This window comes from Diuraphis noxia, unplaced genomic scaffold (genome assembly GCF_037042655.1).
Source record: "Diuraphis noxia isolate RWA-SAM2 unplaced genomic scaffold, SU_Dnox_SAM2 contig0019, whole genome shotgun sequence".
NCBI classification, from domain to species: Eukaryota; Metazoa; Arthropoda; class Insecta; order Hemiptera; family Aphididae; genus Diuraphis; species Diuraphis noxia.
Genome location: NW_028301729.1, coordinates 20001 through 27500, shown reverse-complemented (window position 1 = coordinate 27500; position 7500 = coordinate 20001). Strand labels below are relative to the sequence as shown.

Genomic DNA, 7500 nt, shown 5'->3' with positions numbered 1-7500 from the left:
GCTCAGACGATCGATTTGCACGTCAGAATCGCTGCGGACCTCCATCAGGGTTTCCCCTGACTTCATCCTGGCCAGGCATAGTTCACCATCTTTCGGGTACCAACGTGTGCGCTAAGGGTGCGCCCCCGGACGGCCGGAGCCGACCTGGCGGAGACGCCCCCGGACTGCGGACCAGCGCGACTTTGAACGCCGGTGGGTTCGGTCGCTAGGCCATCGTCCGCACCGTAAACGGTTCACTTTCATTGCGCCAAACGTGGTTTTTCGTGAGATCACCGTTGACTCGCGCACACGTTAGACTCCTTGGTCCGTGTTTCAAGACGGGTCGGAAAGTAGCCCGAAACTCGTCGCCGACCGACGGGACCCCGCCTGCGACGGGGCCGCGTCGACGGTTCATGCCGTCGGGCGAGCCGACCAGGAGCACCGGGGTTCGGCGCGAACGGTCACGCCGAGGCGCGACCGCCGCGACGAACCGCCACCCGGGCCCTTCGGCCGGCGCCCAACGAGTCGCGACGTCCGCTGACCGAGCGAAAGATCCGGCCGGCGGTGAGACCACCGACCGTGAATTCGCCCGGCGGGGACTCGCGGGCTCTGTCCGTTTACACCCGAACGGTTTCACGTTCTTATGAACTCTCTCTTCAAAGTTCTTTTCAACTTTCCCTCACGGTACTTGTCCACTATCGGTCTCGTGGCCGTATTTAGCCTTAGATGGAGTTTACCACCCGCTTCGGGCTGCACTCTCAAGCAACCCGACTCGAAGGCGCGGTCCGATCCCGGAACGCTGTGACGGCCTCTACTGGCCTGGCACCATCTGCGGGCCATGGCCCCGTTCAAGGGAGACTTGGACCGTCACGTGCGCCCCGGCAACGAGGCCGGCCCGTACGCCACAACTCCCATACGTGCCGCGACACAAAAGTGCGCGGCGGGATTCGGCGATGGGCTTTTCCCTGTTCGCTCGCCGCTACTGGGGGAATCACGGTTGTTTTCTTTTCCTCCGCTTATTAATATGCTTAAATCCGGCGGGTAGTCCCGCCTGATCTGAGGTCGGAACAAGTGTGTGGTACGTGTGGTGGTGGTAACTGGTGCGCGGGTCCGCGCTCCGTCCGCGCGGCGACGGTCCGCGTCCGCTTCTCGGTTGCCGGAGAGGTGGCGTCTCGAGGACGACTCTCAGCCGACCCGGCCGCGCTCTCGCGCGGCGGGCGGACGGGGACGTGCCGTTCGACGGCGCGAGAACCCGTGACTGTTTGCCGTCACAACTTGGGCGGACGACCGGGGGCAGCCGCGAGCGGTAGCCCGCGTTTTCCCCGGTCGAGCCGCCAAACTCGCGCGGGCGCGGCGTGCGGCCGACGGGCGCGCGGGCGCCGGTCCCCGTGAGGACCGGACGCGGCGCGCGCGCTCCGCCGGACGCCTGCCGTGCCGGCGCATCGGTCTGGCCGAGTATCCGGTATACGACCCTCAGACAGGCGTGGCCCGGGACCCGCGGGTCACCGAGGCCGCAATGTGCGTTCGACTGGTCGATGTTCGTATAACCTGCGGATTACACGACGACGCGCAGATAGCTGCGGTCTTCATCGATCCACGAGCCAAGTGATCCGCCGTTCGGGGTCGGGTGTTTGTTTTTTTTTTTTCGTTTACACAATCGTCTTCCGACGACGGTAACCATCTTTCGGTCGACTCTCGGTCGGGGGTCGCGGCGCGCGGGCGGTCGGCGGACGACAACCGTGCGCGGTTGTCGCGCGCGAGCGCACGCGGCCACGGGGTCGGATTAGGCGCGCGCGAGACCGGCAAGCGAGTCGCCGGCGCCGCGGGCCCGTCTCTAATGATCCTTCCGCAGGTTCACCTACGGAAACCTTGTTACGACTTTTACTTCCTCTAAACGGCCGAGTTCGGTCATCTTCCCGGTCGCGCGACGACCCAGCCCCCGAGGGGGCCGAATAACGCGCGTCCAGTCCGAAGACCTCACTGCGGTCGTTCAATCGGTAGTAGCGACGGGCGGTGTGTACAAAGGGCAGGGACGTAATCAACGCGAGCTGATGACTCGCGCTTACTGGGAATTCCTCGTTCACGTGGAAAAATTGCAAGCCACGATCCCTAAGCACGAAGGAGGTTCAGCGGGTTACCCGGAAGCCTGTCGGCCCAGGAATGTTAACACACGCTGATTCCTTCAGTGTAGCGCGCGTGCGGCCCAGAACATCTAAGGGCATCACAGACCTGTTATCGCTCAGTCTCGTGCGGCTATTTTCGTCCGCCGCCTGTCCCTCTAAGAAGAGTTTAAGCTCCTGGGAGCCGGCGGTAGCCCTAGTAACGTATCGTGATCCGCCGGCGACGGCCGCGAACGCGGCGCGCTTCACCGCGGAGCCCAGCGCACGACTGACGCACGGCGACCGGAGGTTGCCCCCCGACCCCCGCACGCCCGCCGCACGCCGGGACGCGGATGGCGCGGCCGCGCCCGACGACCGCCGTGGACGACGGGCGAACGCGTTCGGGGATACCGGGCCGAGCCGACGGGAACGCGAACGCAGACGGCCGAAACCGCCGGCGCCGCGCCCACGCCGACCCGGGTTTACCCGCCTAGTTAGCAGGACAGAGTCTCGTTCGTTATCGGAATTAACCAGACAGATCGCTCCACCAACTAAGAACGGCCATGCACCACCACCCACCGAATCAAGAAAGAGCTCTCAATCTGTCAATCTTTCCGGTGTCCGGGCCTGGTGAGGTTTCCCGTGTTGAGTCAAATTAAGCCGCAGGCTCCACTCCTGGTGGTGCCCTTCCGTCAATTCCTTTAAGTTTCAACTTTGCAATCATACTTCCCCCGGAACCGAAAAGCTTCGGTTTCCCGGAAGCTGCCCGCCGGGTCGTTAATGAAACGCCGGCGGATCGCTAGCTGGCATCGTTTACAGTTAGAACTAGGGCGGTATCTGATCGCCTTCGAACCTCTAACTTTCGTTCTTGATCATACGAGAACGTACTTGGCAAATGCTTTCGCGTCAGTTCGTCTCGAGACGATCCAAGAATTTCACCTCTAACGTCTCGGTACGAATGCCCCCGCCCGTCTCTGTTGATCATTACCTCCGGTCCCGAAAACCGGCCCGGCGGCCCGCGCACGGAAACGCCCCGGAAGGCGGTTTCGCGCGCCCGCGAAGGGCGGAGATGCGCGGGACCGAGGTCTTGTTCCATTATTCCATGCGACCAGTATTCAGGGCCTTTTGACGAGACGGCCGTGAAGCCGCCCCGCCAGATTTGAGCCTGCTTTGAGCACTCTAATTTGTTCAAAGTAAACGTGTCGGCCCGCCGACGGCACTCGGTGAAGAGCACCGCGCAGCAAGATTGGAGTAGGCGGCCGCCGTCGTCGAACCCCGACGGCCGCGCGACGCGTGGCCGCGCGGCGCGCCGGGAGCACGAGACACGTGTCCGCCTGCCGACAATACGTCCGGCCGACGTGCCGGTAACTAACACCCCGAGACGGCTGACGAGCGCGACGGCGACCGCGCCGACGGGACACGTGGTCCCGCGGCACGGCCGGCCGCGACACGCCGGACCGCCAGGGTGGTCCGGCACCGCCCAGACACAGATCCGACTACGAGCTTTTTAACCGCAACAACTTTAATATACGCTATTGGAGCTGGAATTACCGCGGCTGCTGGCACCAGACTTGCCCTCCAATTGATCCTCGTTTAAAGGTTTTAAAGTGTTCTCATTCCGATTACGGGGCCTCGGATGAGTCCCGTATCGTTATTTTTCGTCACTACCTCCCCGTTCCGGGAGTGGGTAATTTGCGCGCCTGCTGCCTTCCTTGGATGTGGTAGCCGTTTCTCAGGCTCCCTCTCCGGAATCGAACCCTGATTCCCCGTTACCCGTTACCACCACGGTAGGCATGGAACCTACCGTCGACAGTTGATAAGGCAGACATTTGAAAGATGCGTCGCCGGTACGGAGACCGTGCGATCAGCTCGAAGTTATTCAGAGTCACCAGGTCTTTGCGCGGGCCGCGATCGGGACGCGCACGAAGCGCGCCGCGACGGGCCGGTTTTGATCTAATAAAAGCGTTCCTCCCGCGCGCGACGCCCGAGAGCGCCGCGACGGTCGGAACTCTGTCGGCATGTATTAGCTCTAGAATTACCACAGTTATCCAAGTAACTTGGGTACGATCTAAGGAACCACAACTGATTTAATGAGCCTTTCGCGGTTTCACCTTAATGCGGCTTGCACTGAGACATGCATGGCTTAATCTTTGAGACAAGCATATGACTACTGGCAGGATCAACCAGGGATCTCGGGTTTACTGCTACCGCGCCCCGCGACCGCCACGCGCGTGGCGGCCTGGGACGCGTGCGTCCGAGCGCCGGTCCGACGCCCCGCGGAAGGGGGCGGCGAGCCGACGCCGAGGGCGATCGCGTGGCCGGGACCGCTGTGGGTCACGGCCGCGCGACCGACCGCGGTTCAACAACAACAAAATGTGTGTGTGGTGTGGTCGGCACACGGAGTGCGACACGTTGACGAGACGGACCGGGTGACGGTCGACCGCCGGGTTCGGGTGACGGTGTGTGCACGGGTCCCCGGCGAGCGTACCGAGACCGGCTCTCGCCCGATTCGTAACGGCCCCCAGCCGAGATCGAGGGGGAAGCCGGGACGCGACGCGAAGTCCGCCGTCCCGTGGCTTCGCCCCGGCGACCGCCGGGCGCGGCGACGATGGCCGGCCGCGGCGGGAATGTTCTGGCGTCGAGTGTTCGTGACACGCGGAACGGTAACGGGAGTCGTCATCGGTGTGGATTGGCGCGCGCCGCGCAAACACCGGCTGGTGGACGCGCGGCGCCGGTTGAGTTTCGCCACTCGGATTGCGAGATGGGTCGGCGGCCGAAACGCGGACGCGTGTCACCTTCCGCCGGCTCTCACCGGACCGGCCACTCAACCGACGGTGTCCCGCGTACGTGGACGACCGTCAGTTGGCGGCGACCGGTGGGCGCCGCGAGGTGTACGCGCCGTCTTCGGCGTCGCCCGTGGCTTTGCTGTTGTGGTGTTCGTGATCGGCGGCCGGCCGTCGACTGCAACGCCGACGACCGAACCGCTCACAAATTTACAAAATCCCGGGTTTTTCCACCTTAATGGCGTAGCGTCGTTCGTGTAACAGTGGACGCGCGCCCGTGGACTACCGCAATCCGCGCCCGTATCGGATCCCCCCGCCCGAACACTAATACCCCCGCCACAATCGCATTTCGCCTAACGTTGTTACAAGTCGTCGACCACCGTACGCACGCCGCTTGGCGGCACGGCACGAAAAAAAGTGGCGGGACGCAAATCTAGCCGGCCGACCACCTACGACACCGACCACCGGGCGCGCGGATTGGGACAGTGATAATACATTTCGTCTAACCGACCACCCGTAATGGCGTAGCGTCGCTCGTGCAACAGTGGACGCGCGCCCGTCAACTACCGCAATCGGCGCGCGTATCGGTTCCCCCCACCCGAACACTAATACCCCCGCCGCAATCGCACAATCGAAAAATATTTAAAAATCGCATCACGTCCGTCGGACCTACTATTCCTGATAGTATTCGGTGCGCCCGACGAGATCACCTCTTTGGTTCGTCCACCGAACACCGACCGATAACGAGTTATTGGGTTTGGAAAAAATCGCGATCCAAAAACTCCGGTTTCGAAACCCCGTGCAACGTCGACGTCCGGGCAGCCCGCATGCGACCTACCCCGGCTCGACGGACCACCGTGGACGGTCGACTGGAAAATAAAACGTGTTCATCGTAAACGACGTTAGGACGCGCGTAACAGTGCTACGTAATTTTTTTTCACCCGACCACCCGACATGAACAAATCTTCTCCCGTCCCACCGACCGCGGTCTACCCGGGCCACCCGAGCGCATTTCGTCTAACCGACCACCCGTGACGTTGTTACAAGTCGTCGACCACCGTACGCACGCCGCTTGGCGGCACGGCACGAAAAAAAATGGCGGGACGCAAATCTAGCCGGCCGCCATGCGGTCCCGAGTAGCAGTACCGGCCGACCGCCTACGACACCGACCACCGGGCGCGCGGATTGGGACAGTGATAATACATTTCGTCTAACCGACCACCCGTAATGGCGTAGCGTCGCTCGTGCAACAGTGGACGCGCGCCCGTCAACTACCGCAATCGGCGCGCGTATCGGTTCCCCCCACCCGAACACTAATACCCCCGCCACAATCGCACAATCGAAAAATATTTAAAAATCGCATCACGTCCGTCGGACCTACTATTCCTGATAGTATTCGGTGCGCCCGACGAGATCACCTCTTTGGTTCGTCCACCGAAAACCGACCGTTAACGAGTTATTGGGTTTGGAAAAAATCGCGATCCAAAAACTCCGGTTTCGAAACCCCGTGCAACGTCGACGTCCGGGCTGCCCGCATGCGACCTACCCCGGCTCGACGGACCACCGTGGACGGTCGACTGGAAAATAATACGTGTTCATCGTAAACGACGTTAGGACGCGCGTAACAGTGCTACGTAATTTTTTTTCACCCGACCACCCACCCGACATGAACAAATCTTCTCCCGTCCCACCGACCGCGGTCTACCCGGGCAACCCCGAGCGCATTTCGTCTAACCGACCACCCGTGACGTTGTTGCAAGTCGTCGACCACCGTACGCACCCGCGTAAATCGAACGCTGCACGCCGCGTGGCTGCACGGCACGAAAAAAAATGGCGCCGCCTGCGCGGGCGGGACGCAAGCCGCGTCCCGCTAGCCGGCCGCCAGGCGGTCCCGCGTAGCAGTGCGGCCGACCACCGGGCGCGCGCGGATTGGGACAGTGATAATACAACATGCACACTGTCCTTATTACCTTCTGGTAGATGAGGACAGTGCACTGTCCCTATCGTCCCCGATAGCGATGAGGACAGTGCACTGTCCCTATCGTCCCCGTTAGCGATGAGGACAGTGCACTAACCCCCTCGTCACCGATAGCGATGAGGACAGTACTGGTTCGAATGATATTTCACTGTCCCTTTCCTCCTCTGGTGAATGGGGACAGTGTCGTCACCGTAGCCCTGCACACTGTGCATCACGGTCGCGCGGCTGACAAGCAGCAGTCTACTCCGAAATTCCATGGAGTCGGCACGTCGAACGGTTTTGACAAAAAAAAAAAATAGCGCCCGTCGCCCGGACCTGCGGGCCAGTCGACCGCGACCGAACCACGAACCTATCCTAACCTATCCCGGTGTAGGCCGCGAGACCAACCCTAGAGAGACGATCACTGAACCGGCCGACCGGCGTGCGCTCCGCCCGGCAGGGTCACCGGGCACTCCGCAGACTGGTCCCCGGGACGAGGTGAAATATTTTTGTTTTCGCCCGACAACCGCCCGGGAGGGTCACCCGGGCACTCGGACGTCACGGCCGAGGATTTTTATTTTCCGTCCGACCGCGGTCCGCCCGACACCAGTCCCACGGCCGAAAAAAAATCACCGCACAACACACATGTCGCTGCGTAGCGGTAAGGCGAAATGTTTTTAAA

General features: G+C 62.0%; 3 non-coding genes across 3 annotated transcripts in view; all 3 read right to left on the bottom strand.

The window, feature by feature from the left end:
* The window catches only part of LOC149053955 (large subunit ribosomal RNA), a 4199-nt gene extending 3155 nt beyond the window's left edge, over positions 1-1044 (bottom strand). The window contains exon 1 of the ribosomal RNA XR_016192415.1: positions 1-1044. This exon is cut by the window's left edge and continues 3155 nt beyond it. This is a non-coding gene — a ribosomal RNA (large subunit ribosomal RNA).
* A 402-nt stretch (positions 1045-1446) lies between these two features.
* LOC149053954 (5.8S ribosomal RNA) lies at positions 1447-1604 on the bottom strand. The gene has a single exon (XR_016192421.1). It is a non-coding gene; the product is annotated as a 5.8S ribosomal RNA (ribosomal RNA).
* A 210-nt stretch (positions 1605-1814) lies between these two features.
* Positions 1815-4268, bottom strand: LOC149053953 (small subunit ribosomal RNA). Its single transcript, XR_016192404.1, has one exon. It is a non-coding gene; the product is annotated as a small subunit ribosomal RNA (ribosomal RNA).
* Positions 4269-7500: the final 3232 nt, after the last annotated feature.